We start from the raw sequence: 12,869 nt of genomic DNA, 5'->3' as shown, positions 1-12,869 counted from the left end.
ACCTAAGGGAATTCCTCAATAGTTATCTATTTTTATCCTCAATGCAGTCTCCAGGACCTTGAAGCAAAAAGAAAAAGAAAAGAAAAAACAGATGCCACTTTTTATTGTTCAGAATGAAAAACCCAAACTACACATTGAAATACGCTATTCCAATCCAGTAAAAAGGGATTATAATTTTTTTTTTTTTTTTTAAATGCTCTATTTTTTTTTTCACAAGAGTTGAGGGCCCATGTGAAAAAAAACAACAGAGGTTTGTGTGAGTGGCCCAATTGAAATCAATAGGTCCATGTGCAGTCCAATTGTATTCCATTTGACTATAAGGAGGAAGTTGGCGCTGATTCTGGCATGATAACGGAACCCATTGAAATCAATGGGACAAAAAGCATCCCATTGATTTCAATGGGTTCCGCACGGAAAACGGAACCCATTGAAGTCAATGGGAGTCTTTTTTTCAGTGCTAATTCTGCTGTGTGTTATCGTGCCAGAATCAGCACCAACTTCCTCCATGTGAATGCCCCCTAAGACTGCATAACAGCCTCCGAACTTGAATGACACTCTGTTGTCTGAATACAGCTGTAGACTTGGCATGGTCCTTATATTTCTCATGTCTAAAGAAATGTCATTGAATTGCTGCCCTGGCAATTTGCCCAATATTATCCACAGAAGAAAAGTACCAGAATACCTTAATTTCACACCTTTTATGCCTACCGAAAGGGTTGAGCATCCCGGGCACTTGAGCAGACAGTTATTAGACTATTACAATGACATACAAAAAAACCATGAGGGGGTGGGGAGAACACCTAGAAAAATACTGATGTGCCTCAAGTGTATATTTACAATAATTCATTTAAGGAAGCAAATTAACTTTCCGACAATTATTCTTCAGATCTCGACTACTTGCAGACCTTTCTCCAGCAGTGATTATTGTTCACATTACTTACACTTATCAGGCAATTTAAACAGACTTCCAAATAAGTCTTAAACCTTTCCCACTGCTAAGAATAATTCAGATTTGCTTCTTGTAATAAAACATTCCTACAGTACCTTTTTATTATACAATTTAAGTCCCCAGGGATCTAACTTTAATGTCAGGTAATGTATATTTTTGCTTCTACATTACACTGCTAACAATAAAGGTTATCTCCCTGTGAAGGCTAGAAGCCTTTGTACAATGAATTTATTCTTAGAAATAGCTGTGCTATGTACTCCATTTTCTGGACTGAAATCATTATTTTTGTGCTTAACCCCTTTACAGACCAAGGAAGCAAAGGAAATAATGAAGAATAAAATGACTGAATTTCCTGGCAGAAAAGGAGAGGGTGAAATAATACATCAGGCAAACATCTCTCATATGGAACACAATGCGAGGGTGACTACAGAGATTTATAGATCTCACAAATTACAATATTCTGATACTTTTTTCACATTCTTTACTTATAATGCAAAAGAAATATATAGAACATTACTTCTGTAAAACACAACCAATCGCTCATAATACACAAACCCACAAATAACACACCCACAGGGATCCCCAGGAATAGCAAGACGCAAAAAGCATAAATCTTGTATCTGCTGAAAAACATCCAATTTATATCTACAGTACAGACCAACTTTGATAAAATGAAGAACACCAATGAACCCCATTATAAGGTAACTGAGTCCACAGGATGCCGCGGTGTCCATTGTGCGACCAATTAGTTATAGCTTGTATTCCAAATTCCTGATCTTATAAAGGATAAGAAAAATGGGATTCACAGTACAGATGTGAACTCAGCCTTAAGAGAAACACATTGCAATAGAACAGTTTTTTGGAATTTATTTCATTAGTATTGGAACACCACATATTATAAGGATACCATACCTGTGGTTGAAAGTCTTGGGCAATTTCACATTAGGGTCTTAGGAGGTAAGGGAGTAAGCATGCAAGTAATGCTTATTTTGTATTTTTACAACATTCCCTGCCTATACACCAATTTTGTCCAAGCTGGGAAAACCCCTTTAAGCAATGAAAGCTGCTCTGATTGGTCGGCACTTACATCGGGGTCAGTGTTCTTCTGTCAAATGGTTTTACGTAAAAACACCCATGACCCTGCTAAGCAACAATTTTAGACACCTAAAATGTATTCATGCCTTGCATTGAACAGTTACAATATGTCTCGTGTTCTGCAGATAAACTATTGGACAGTGCTATTCTTGGATGGTTTGACATGGAAGACCCACTATGAAGTATACAGCACATCCATTGTATGAGCTTGAATGGCATTTGTAACAGTGGGATGGTTTTACACGTGAAAAATCACTTCACCGTTTCACATATCTCTGCATGTCAGCTTATATATGACTAGCTTTATAATAGCTGAAGCGAAGATACTGAAAGTTGGGTAAATCTTTCTGTCTATAAGCAAAGAACAAAAAACACATAAAACAAAGTAGATGATTTATTTCTGACATAATCCTTTTCTTGCAGCAAAAACAAATATTTATAAATAGTTATATTTGTCTATTCAAGAATGAATTGGAAGTGACAGGTGATAGATTAGCAACTATTCTAGATTATTAAACAGTAATAGAAAATATATACAATGCGTGCGAGAACAAAGAGGCTGGAGCCCAAAATAAAACTTCCTGGACAAACATTAGCCTAGATCCAAAAGTAACAGTAGCAACTACACATTTCAGAACCAAGTCCATACAGCCTTGCTAAGGAACAATTGCTGCACAAAAAGATGAAAAAGAATCCCTCATCTCACTGCTGTCCATGTAGATATCACAACAGATGGAAGTACCCGGCCACCGAGGGACAGCAGGAAACAAAACCCAGTTGCCAGGGCTAATTTTAAGGCAACCTGGCAACTGTATTCTGTCCTAGAATTGCATTAAATATAAAATCACTTATTTCTTATTCAAGACATAATTTTCTGTATCTGATTTCTAATTCTGAGATATTATTTCTTATTATTATTATTATGAACACTGGGAATCAGTCTCATTCTAATGAGAATTATGACGTATAAAAGAGATAACAGAAGGCTATTACTACTGGATAAATCACATTGTCAGCAGCAAGAAAAACAGCTTTTTTTTTTATTTTTAATATCCATTATGTCCAATATGTATATGGCCTAATTCTGTCCCTAGATATCAGGTTCAGGCAATTCAACAAAAAGTGGTAAAATTAATTCAACATCTAATGTATCTTGAGATGGCTGCACACAGTTCACGAGACACGCCATATAGAGATGTGACTAGAGTATATTCTTCTGTGTATTAAATACAGGCATTTTTATGCATTCCTTCAAGTTATGTAGAAAATACGTTATGAATCAATTTCTAAAAGAAAAGCAAACCAGTTGGTTTTACTAATGTTAACATTCAAAGTGACATGTGACAAAGAAAAAAAGGCAACTATCAGCTGCAGGGTCTTTCTCATTCTTATCTAAACAAAAGCCTCCTTTGAAGCCTGAGTAAGCCAGCCAGAGAGAGAGGCCTATGATTGTATTTTCAGTGCTAAAGCGAGGATTCTCAAGAGAAAGCCTCCACAGTCCTCTCCCAGGACTCTCACCTCTGGGAATACGAGAACTCTACTCATTTCTCTTCCCCAGACTTTGCACCCACAGCCCTGGTGTAAACTCATTGGCAAGCATTGGATTATTTATTTCCTATTATTCATGTGTTGCCCTGGGCATGTTTCCTGTTATGGCCGAACTACTATTTCAGGGCAGTTTGTCAGCAAATGGCATTGAAACAATACATTTGTTTATACAGATGCTTTCATGTAACTTATGGTTGGATATAAATGGGTATCTGTAATGACAGTGGCATTTTCCCACAGGAGAGTTAAAGAGAAACTCCTACAGGAAGACATGAAGCCACGTACAAATAATAAGTAAACGCACCTTACATAACTTCACTTGTATTCCATCTATACATGGCTGAGGTGTTTATGCAATGCTTCTTTGTCATTCTATGGGTGTTTTATACTTATATGGGCAATGAGAAGTATACATGTCAACAAGACATGTAAAACTTGAATGAGGAACCTGCAAAGGGCTGACCTCTTTTCAGACAACTTCTTTAACATGCTACATGTAAGGACAGTTTTCCTTTAAAGAGCTGGAAGACAAAGCTGATATATAGTTTTTATTTTTAAGAAGTTCCAGTAATAGGACCCATTCAGAGAGCTGTGTTTGGTCCGAGAAACATAGTCCACATTTAGGCTGCAGCCAGGGGTTTAGCTATAGAGGGTTCAGAGGCAGCACTTGCCCTGGAGCCTGAAGAGGACCTAGGACTCCTTACAACATCATAAGACTCTCTAGCATTGTAGATAGCACAGGAGTTCAGTTCAGTCCAGCCTGGGAAATACATCCATCACATGCACTATGCTTTGTAGACCAAACACAGCAATCTAAAATGGCCCTTACTTGTCATATGAGTGTTATGAGTGATCGAAAAGTCTTCCCTGTATGAGTATTCATAGAAAGATATCTGTCATTCATCAAGTAAAGCCCACAAGACTACTAAACTCAGAATTAGCATGCAATAAATGCATAGAGGTCATACTGGTACTTTTCTAACACAGCTATATATCAGTCTGCTTAGCACTGCCTGCTCTACAGCATTCTGCCAGCAGATTGTACTACATTTCCTATGTGATAGTATCTCTAAGATTAAGAACTGAAATGTGTGCCCTTTAATCATTATAGTCATACATCTAATACCACCTTTTATATTACCTCCTGATATCCCTTTCATATTCTACATAAACCTTGTGCACTTCCACTCCAAATACAATAATTTCCTGCCCTACTCAGTTCTTCTCATATACTTGTAGACTACGCTGTACTATACAATAGCTATTCTCTGTCAAGACAGTCAACTAAAGCCAACTCTTATGATGAGCGTACTACTGAGAAGATAGGACCCTTGGAGAAACATTACACATAATCGACACAAATCATAACTTTGCTATAATAATATCCATATGGTCAATGATCATCTGACAAATATCTGCTGAAAAGTTAGTTTGTTAAGTTACATTATTTATCCAGTTATCATCTGCAAAGGTATGTGAACAGTATTGTTGGGAGCGTGTCTGTATCATTTACTTGGGTTGGTTTTTATTTTTTAGAATTAAACATAACTTGTATTTAAACATGGTATATATATATTATGATGCGATGATAACCATTATTAGTAAAAGCAAGCAAAGGGAATCTACCACCATCACAATTACTTCTACACCACTTATATAATGATATAGGGACAGTTAGTGTCATAGTGATCCTCATTTGTTTTGTGTCAAAGTGCAAATTTATTGCTGAGAAATTAATTTTTAACTTGTATGCAAATGAGCTCTTGGGACATAGACACAACTGCTATAACACCTATACCACTAACAGCGCCTAAAACATCATATAAGTGGTTTCCAAACTATTTTGCTAGACTTCCATAAGACTAGTGTCCCATGTGTCGTAAAGGTCGCATTTTTATTTTCATTACATTTTACAGTCACGGCAATTTTTTTTTTTTTTTTTTTTAATGTAGATTGTGAGCCCCACACAGAGCTCACAATGTACATTTTTTTCCCCCTCTCAGTATGTCATTTTTGGCATGTGGGATGGAAATACACGCAAACACAGGGAGAACACACAAACTCCCCGCAGATGGTTCCCTGCCCCTGACGGGATCCGAACTCCAGGACCCAGCACTGCAAGGCTGCAGTGCCAACCGTTGAGCCACCGTGTGGCCCCACAGTCATGGCAAAATTGATGGGATTCTAGCGAATGCCATACACACATTGTGGAAAAGTACACACAGCAGACATGCTGTGATTTCCAAAACCATTGCAGTTTTGGAAATCGCAGCATGTCAATTATACCTACGGAAATGCCAGTGGTTTCCCTATAGGTATAATGGAAGCAGCAAGTTTGCAGAGGAAGCCTTTGCGGACTTTCTGCGAAAAGTGCAGCAGGACAAACTTTTGATTCGTTGCCGCCCTAGTTTTTCCCGCAGTGCCTTTTGTGCTGCGGCCCACTACATGGAGCCTTAACCTATAGTGGATTCAAAGAAACGCTCATCCCGCATAATAGCCCTGTCTAATAGAACAACTAATACAAGATGCAGATTATCAGCAGCACGTTGGCCTGTAGAATCGGGATGTACTGCCAAAGTTCAATGCAGTAGAGACAATTGCAGTAGAGATCATTCGATCCCCACTGAATTTGCATTGACTTGTGTAATTCGGCCCTGCAAAGGAGTGCCGATCGATGTGTTTCTCCTTGAATTTCACTTCTGGCCTGGATGTGGCTGTTTACAGCCTTAATGTGTATGGCTAGCTTTATGGGAGATTTTCCCATTCAATTGACCTACTGTATCTAACATCCTCTGGCATTGGTCTGTTACACAACACATACTGCAAACTCTTATCAGTTATTTATATTACTTTCCCTTGAGATTACAGGCTAATTGAACTTTGCTGCTCATGCCTACTATATCTTGTTTGTATCCCATTTGCACATAAAGATTTTCCAAACCACCAACAGAAGAAAGATCTATCCTGCCGACATTTACAAGTGGCAATCCTTGGAACCTGACTGACAGCGTCCTTGCTGCCTGGCAACAACTTCCAAGTGAGCTGTACAAGGCTTAGGGCCTAGAGTACACGTAAAGGGAATTTACCTTTATAGGATGCACAGCCAATACAGATGATTCCAAAGGCACAACCAACCTGGATGATAAATGATTATTCTATCATCACTCAGAAACTAGTATGATGGTTGGCCATTGTAAATAGATCAGTACTACTAGTGGGTGTTCACATGTAGGAATCTGACACTGAATTTATGAAGCAGAAAATTTCCAACAAGGATTTTGACGATGAATTTGAAGCAGATTTTAACACTTAATTTCAAGCAAAATTTGTAGAAGAGTGACACTGCACGTTGATTTTATTAGAAGTAGCACCAAATTCAAAACTTCTCAAGCAGATTTTGACAAATTCCATGTCCAATTCCGCACTGACGGAAAAAGTGTATTTTCTTCCTCATTTCAATGAGAGTTCTCAGGTGGAATTCTCCTAAAGAACGAGCAGGTCACATATTTTTTCTTCTAGCTGAATAAATCAGGTAGCAGAAAAATAAATAAATAAATAAAAATAAAAAATAAAAAAAATCAGCTAATTCCTCACATTAAAATGAATGGGAGGCAGAATTTGAGGTGGATTCTGTGTCAAATTCCTTTGTGTGAACAGCCCCTTAGGCAACTATGCATAAAATAACTAATGTCAACCAGATAGGCTAATAATCTGATGTGTCCAACAGTTCCTTTGTGCTCCTAATAGACAAAATGTGTCTTTGGCAGCCCATTCTCCTGTCCCAAATGACCAGCAGCTAGGTAAACCTGTATGTCCAGCTTTTTTCTTTATATTACTTACATTTACTGGAGCACAAAGACTGGATTATTTTCATACAGTAATTCTTCATCTCCATAATACAGGGGTCAGCATCCTTGGCACCTCAAGTATATACAGTATATTCCTGGTACAGGTCTCTCTCTGATCTTTTAAGCACAGAGTCGTGCTGCTCCATGCTCTCTCTCATGGCCTTTGGAAACAAACTCCAGGGGGAGAAAACACTAGGGGGAAAGAATGTGCATGATGTCCTCATGTCTGGGCTTTAAAGTAGTCTAGTTAGAGAGGAACCTTTGCCTGTGCATTTCATATGTGTACCTTGAAGCATCACAAAAGTATAATATGGCAGCTAAATACATGTTCATTCCTTTAAACAAGGCTCGATGGCTTTGTACAACAAAGGATCGAGCTCTATGGGGGTATCCTCTGCCCCCACAGAGCAGGTTTATGACAGACCACTCTAATGCCTGTATTCAGTGAAACATTCTATCCACCAGAAAAGGATCATCTTTGCAAAAATAAAGCCAAGGGCAAAGATCACAATGAAATGTAAATGTAGTCAAATAATTAATTGGTTGCATTTGTGGTTTGCCTTAAATGACTTTCATGTAGGGGTTGACATGTTTACAATTGTTACATTGCATATTTAATTTAAAAAACATTGCCTCACTAACAAAGCTTCCTGACCCTTACCATAGTACTTTGCTGTACACTAGCTGTTTAGATCATGAAAGGTCAGTGCTTAGACAATGGGGCCAGGAGATCAGGGCAGAAGACAAATAGTGCTCACTTTATTAGACCTCTTACTTTGTATGGAGTAAATACATCTTTCTGCTGTGATGAATGAACACATCAATGAGTGAATATGAAATAGTTGAAATAAATTTGTTGTAAATCATTCCCACTTGGATTTTAAAGGGTAACTGAGCCCCCCACTGAGCTCTCGAAAGCAATAAGTTAAGCATTTTAATCTACTGGCTTTGAGGCTGCAGTTATTGGCATTTTTAACTGTGAAACTGGATAGTTACTAGTAAAATGGTGTTTCATGACTTTTCATTTCATTTAATTTTTTAATCTGTGACTTAAAAAAAAAAAAATCCAGGATCCTCTGGGATTTTTTTTTTATTGTTTAATAAAAAAAAAAATAGTCGTATATGCCCCCCCCCCAAAAAAAAAACAAAAAAAAAAAACAAAACACCAAAACACAAATAACCCTTAATAACCATACTAATGCTCATGTTCTTCTTTAACTAGTTTTAGGCTGGGGTCCCACGTGGTGTAAATGCTGCAGTTTGATCACGGTAGAAAGAGTCCCTTTTACAGTCCCTGCAAAGTGGATGAGAATCCACACATTGTGGAAAAATATGTGCAGCAGACATGCTGCGGTTTACAAAACCATTGCAGTTATAACCCCATGCATTCTGTCATTCACTAAGGAGAAATAAAAACACTGGGCCAGTCTGATAAATGTAGACAGGCAGTTGGAAAATGTAGACATTACACATTTACCATGATTCACAACAGAATTTTGATACATCATCACATATTTAAGCCATTCCTCTTTTGTTCTGAGAATCTACACCCACATGTTCAAAAGTATCAGCACAGACTAGATATGCCACACTGCACCAAATGTGTGCCACATCTACCACAGTGTTTAATAACCACAATATATTTCTAAAAGCCACTTTATGGAAAACACAAGATACAGTTGTGAAAATGACTTTCTTAAAGAAGAGAACAGTGATCGGTCACAGGCTAACTCCCCTATTCTAGCACTAATTTTGTCATCAAACCTATGGTAACCACAACAAAACCATAAAGGATCCCATTATGAATCAGTGGTGTCCGCTGGGTACTGTTGGGTTCAGGGCTTCCTTAACCATAGGAAAAACAGTGCATCCACATCGGGCCCTATTGTAGAGGGGGCCCTTTCAGATCAAGCAGGACAGGCCCACATTTCAAGCGCTGTCCCACTGTTTTGGGTGGTAGGTAGTGATCTCAACTCTATCTGCATCCTTGTCTGCAGCAAGGAGATACAATGAGTGTTGAGTCACAGACATCACTACAGTCTTGGGAACAGGGTTAGGTGAGTATAAATTTGTTTTCTAATATTATTGGTATATAATCTATTGAGGTGACAGAGGGAGCATTATTTGGGGGCTACTTAAGGAGCATTAAACTAAGTGTGTGTGTGTGGGGTGGGGAAGGGGGAGTGTTTTAGAGCCAACTTAGGAAAAGATTAAACTACGCCCGCTAATGTATCAAAACTGCCCTAGTTGGGAAACAGAATCAGCATAACTCTTTAAAATGTAGTACTTGCCACACATAAAATTAAAATAGCAAAATGACCAAGTCCCTTCATTGACTTTCAGAGCTACCTTACACAGCATACCCCCAAAACATCAGTGACTATGATCATTTTAAGGTAATATATCTCCAGGAAACATGCTGCAAATCTTTGAATACAGAGTAATATTTAAAAATGAGTACAACAAATTTAGAAGAAAAAAAAAAAAGACACAAAGAAGAAATTTTTATTTTTATATCAAAAATACAATTTTAATCCAGACATATAATCTGTGGGAGGGTTTGCAAGTAGGAAAGGAGTGAAATGGTAGCGCATACTTCATAAACTGTATACTTCAGGTGCGCCAAGATTACCAGATACCGTGGTCAGGTTGCTCTTCACGGAGGCTGTTAAATTGCCAAGGCAGGAAACCTTTGGGAGTCATGTGAAGGCATTCCTAAACTATATAATAGAGTTGGATGCACAACCAAAATTACAGTTGACTGTTGGTTCACCAAAAACCACTTGTGACTCTCCATCTGTGTTGGGGCTGTCGAACATAGTTGTAGAGCACACAGACAGTTTTGATGACCATTTCAACTGTGTCATTATCCCATTGCAGTGCATGGGTTAAGATTTTCCACTTGCTAGCCATGATCCTGAAGGTGGACCCCACAAAGCATCATGTCTGGTTCATCCTCATGTTGAAGACCATCTTTCAGGCATCCAGTCCCATCCTTGGCTATGGTCATTGCAGGTTGACCATCAGCAGAAACTTCTCATCTGATTCCATGACGAAGGGGACTAGATGAGGGGTAACTAGAAGAGGTCTTGGAGGAGGTAAAGTCAACTGATCTACCAGCACTCAGTGTCTAAGTCGTTATCAGTAGTGCCCGAGTGTCCCGAGTACTACCATAGGCACCTACTTCAACAGCAATAAATTTATATGTGGCAGCATCCACAGCCATCAGGACCACTTAAAAATAAGTCTTACAAATGAAGTAATGTGATTCTTAATGTGGTGTCTGCTGCACATGTACATGCTGATAGTGCCTATGCAGTTGTGAAAATTGGCCACCCAGTGAAAGCCTTCTGCTTCCTGCAATCAAATCTCTTGGGTCAGACTGGGCATCGGGATGGGCTGCTCACTGCAATGTGATGCCTTTTAGTGTGACTAATGGGCCTCCTCGTGGGGGTATCCTCCTGGCACAGGTATCACAAGAGGATACCATCCAGGCGATCAAACACCTTCAATGGCATGTGCCGAAAGTTTAGGAGTTTCTCTGGGTAGCTGAAAGAAACACAAGATGTCAGATGTCAATATTATTTTTATATTTTTCATAAATAATATTGTACATTCTAAGCATCAAAAGTCTTATTAAATATTTTTGGTCAGACAACTGACTGATAACAGAGGACAATAGATTACATTCACCTATTGCACAGTTAGTCCCCTTTTGCTGGTGTAAATAGTATTATATTCATATATCCTACAGACATTCCCCTCACCAGCCTAAATTTGCTGATAACAGGGAGCAATAGATTGCATTCACCTATCCTACAGTCAGTCCCTTTGGCCTAAACTGGATGATATCCTAAGTGGGGCTTTACTTTGCAGTGCTAGGCCCTCCCCTACTTCATCACAACACTCCTTACACTTTGAGCCTCTTGGTGAGAAAAGCTCATTCCAAATATTTGTCGTTCCCAACCAACCAATACTGGCTGACAACAGGGAGCAAAAGACTCTAGTCACTTGTCCTACATATAAAATAAAAAATACTCACTTAATTCATAATATAGTTGTCCTCAGTAACCCCTCTGATTCCACAAGTGGTTACTGGTGTGGATCCTAAAAAATACAAAAAAAATTAAATTAATAGAAGATATAAATTTCTTAATTAAAAATAAATAAATACAAATGTGGCAGACATACCTGCTGTTGCATCCTTCATTGGTGAAATATATTAATAATTTTCTTGAAGACGTGCATTTCTTGCCTCCTCACCTTTATGTGAGGTTCAGCTGGTGTTGTGGCCCCTGAGGAGGACGTTCTCATCTGGTGACCCCAGAGGTGCGTTAGTGAGATATTTTGTCAGCGCTGGATCTCTTCTAGTTGAGATATGGGCAATAAAAGCACCCAGATAGATGGAAAGTAGGCTTTTCTATATCCAGCGGGCGTTCCACAAATTCCGCATCCGATTCTGCGCCGTTTTTTGACAACTGGAAAAAATCAGCTTCAGATTCCTGAAGTAGAAATTTTCTGCTTGCCAAATTCTGCTGCAAATTCCGACGTGTGAACAGCTGCTACAGAGGACTTCTCCGGATCTATACGCGAGTCCAGGTACAGAACTTGAGGACATATTGGTGTGGAACAGCAGGTATACAAACCTGTAAGTACTAAAAGTGATCTGCTCTGTAATGTGTGCACTAGTACTAATGTAATCCTATCCCCAGCAAACACACACCGAAGCACACAGACACCGTGCACATGACGTGACAGTCTAGATTCATGTACACACTGAGCAGACTGTAACTACATCTACCCACCACATAGTACAGAGAGACGTTTACCTCACACAAGCCGTATGGCTGTCTATGTGTGGTAATCCTACATTTCTTTCCCCTCCCCCGCACCCCTAAGCTGTGAGGTCTCTCGCGCTTTCCAATCATTGTCCCCTAGGTAACAAGCCCGGCAAGGGACAGTCTCTGCTAGGACAGACATAAAATCGGTTACTTAACTGCACGGCGGCGGTTCCGGGCGGTCTCTATGGGGACGAGCTGACAGAAAAGCACGGAAGAGATACCTCCGCACCATGCAAGGCTAGTGAATTACTCCGCAGCACCAGCCTCAGAAAGAAGTCCCAAGCTTAGTCTTCTTGATTGTGCGAGGAGACGGAGGAGGGGAGAGGGGGGAGGAGGAGGTGGAGCAGGAGCTGGATTCAGTGATATCAGGCAGACGAGTGTGGAGGCAGCTGCAAGTAACTCTCCCAGTGATTCAGAGCTGAGCAGGGTGAAGGGTCACCACATGGCACCCCTCAGGAGCACAAAGTAGTTCTATGGCTGGCACTGTGCACTCATCACTTATATAATCCACCTAAACTCTCTCTCCATAGCAGTTGTTACGTCTGAAAAACTAACCCTAGGATCACGGTGCTGTGTGTCACACTGGCC

General features: G+C 39.4%; 1 protein-coding gene across 8 annotated transcripts in view; it reads right to left on the bottom strand.

The window, feature by feature from the left end:
* The window catches only part of FBRSL1 (fibrosin like 1), a 386,529-nt gene extending 373,985 nt beyond the window's left edge, over positions 1–12,544 (bottom strand). For all 8 annotated transcript variants that reach the window (XM_075275111.1, XM_075275070.1, XM_075275129.1 and 5 more), the window contains exon 1: positions 12,438–12,544. The gene's annotated coding sequence lies outside the window, so the exon portion shown is untranslated. The remainder of the gene's footprint in view (positions 1–12,437) is intronic.
* Positions 12,545–12,869: the final 325 nt, after the last annotated feature.

The sequence above is a fragment of the Leptodactylus fuscus genome, chromosome 1, assembly GCF_031893055.1.
Source record: "Leptodactylus fuscus isolate aLepFus1 chromosome 1, aLepFus1.hap2, whole genome shotgun sequence".
NCBI lineage: Eukaryota > Metazoa > Chordata > Amphibia > Anura > Leptodactylidae > Leptodactylus > Leptodactylus fuscus.
This window is presented reverse-complemented; position numbering and strand designations above follow the sequence as displayed.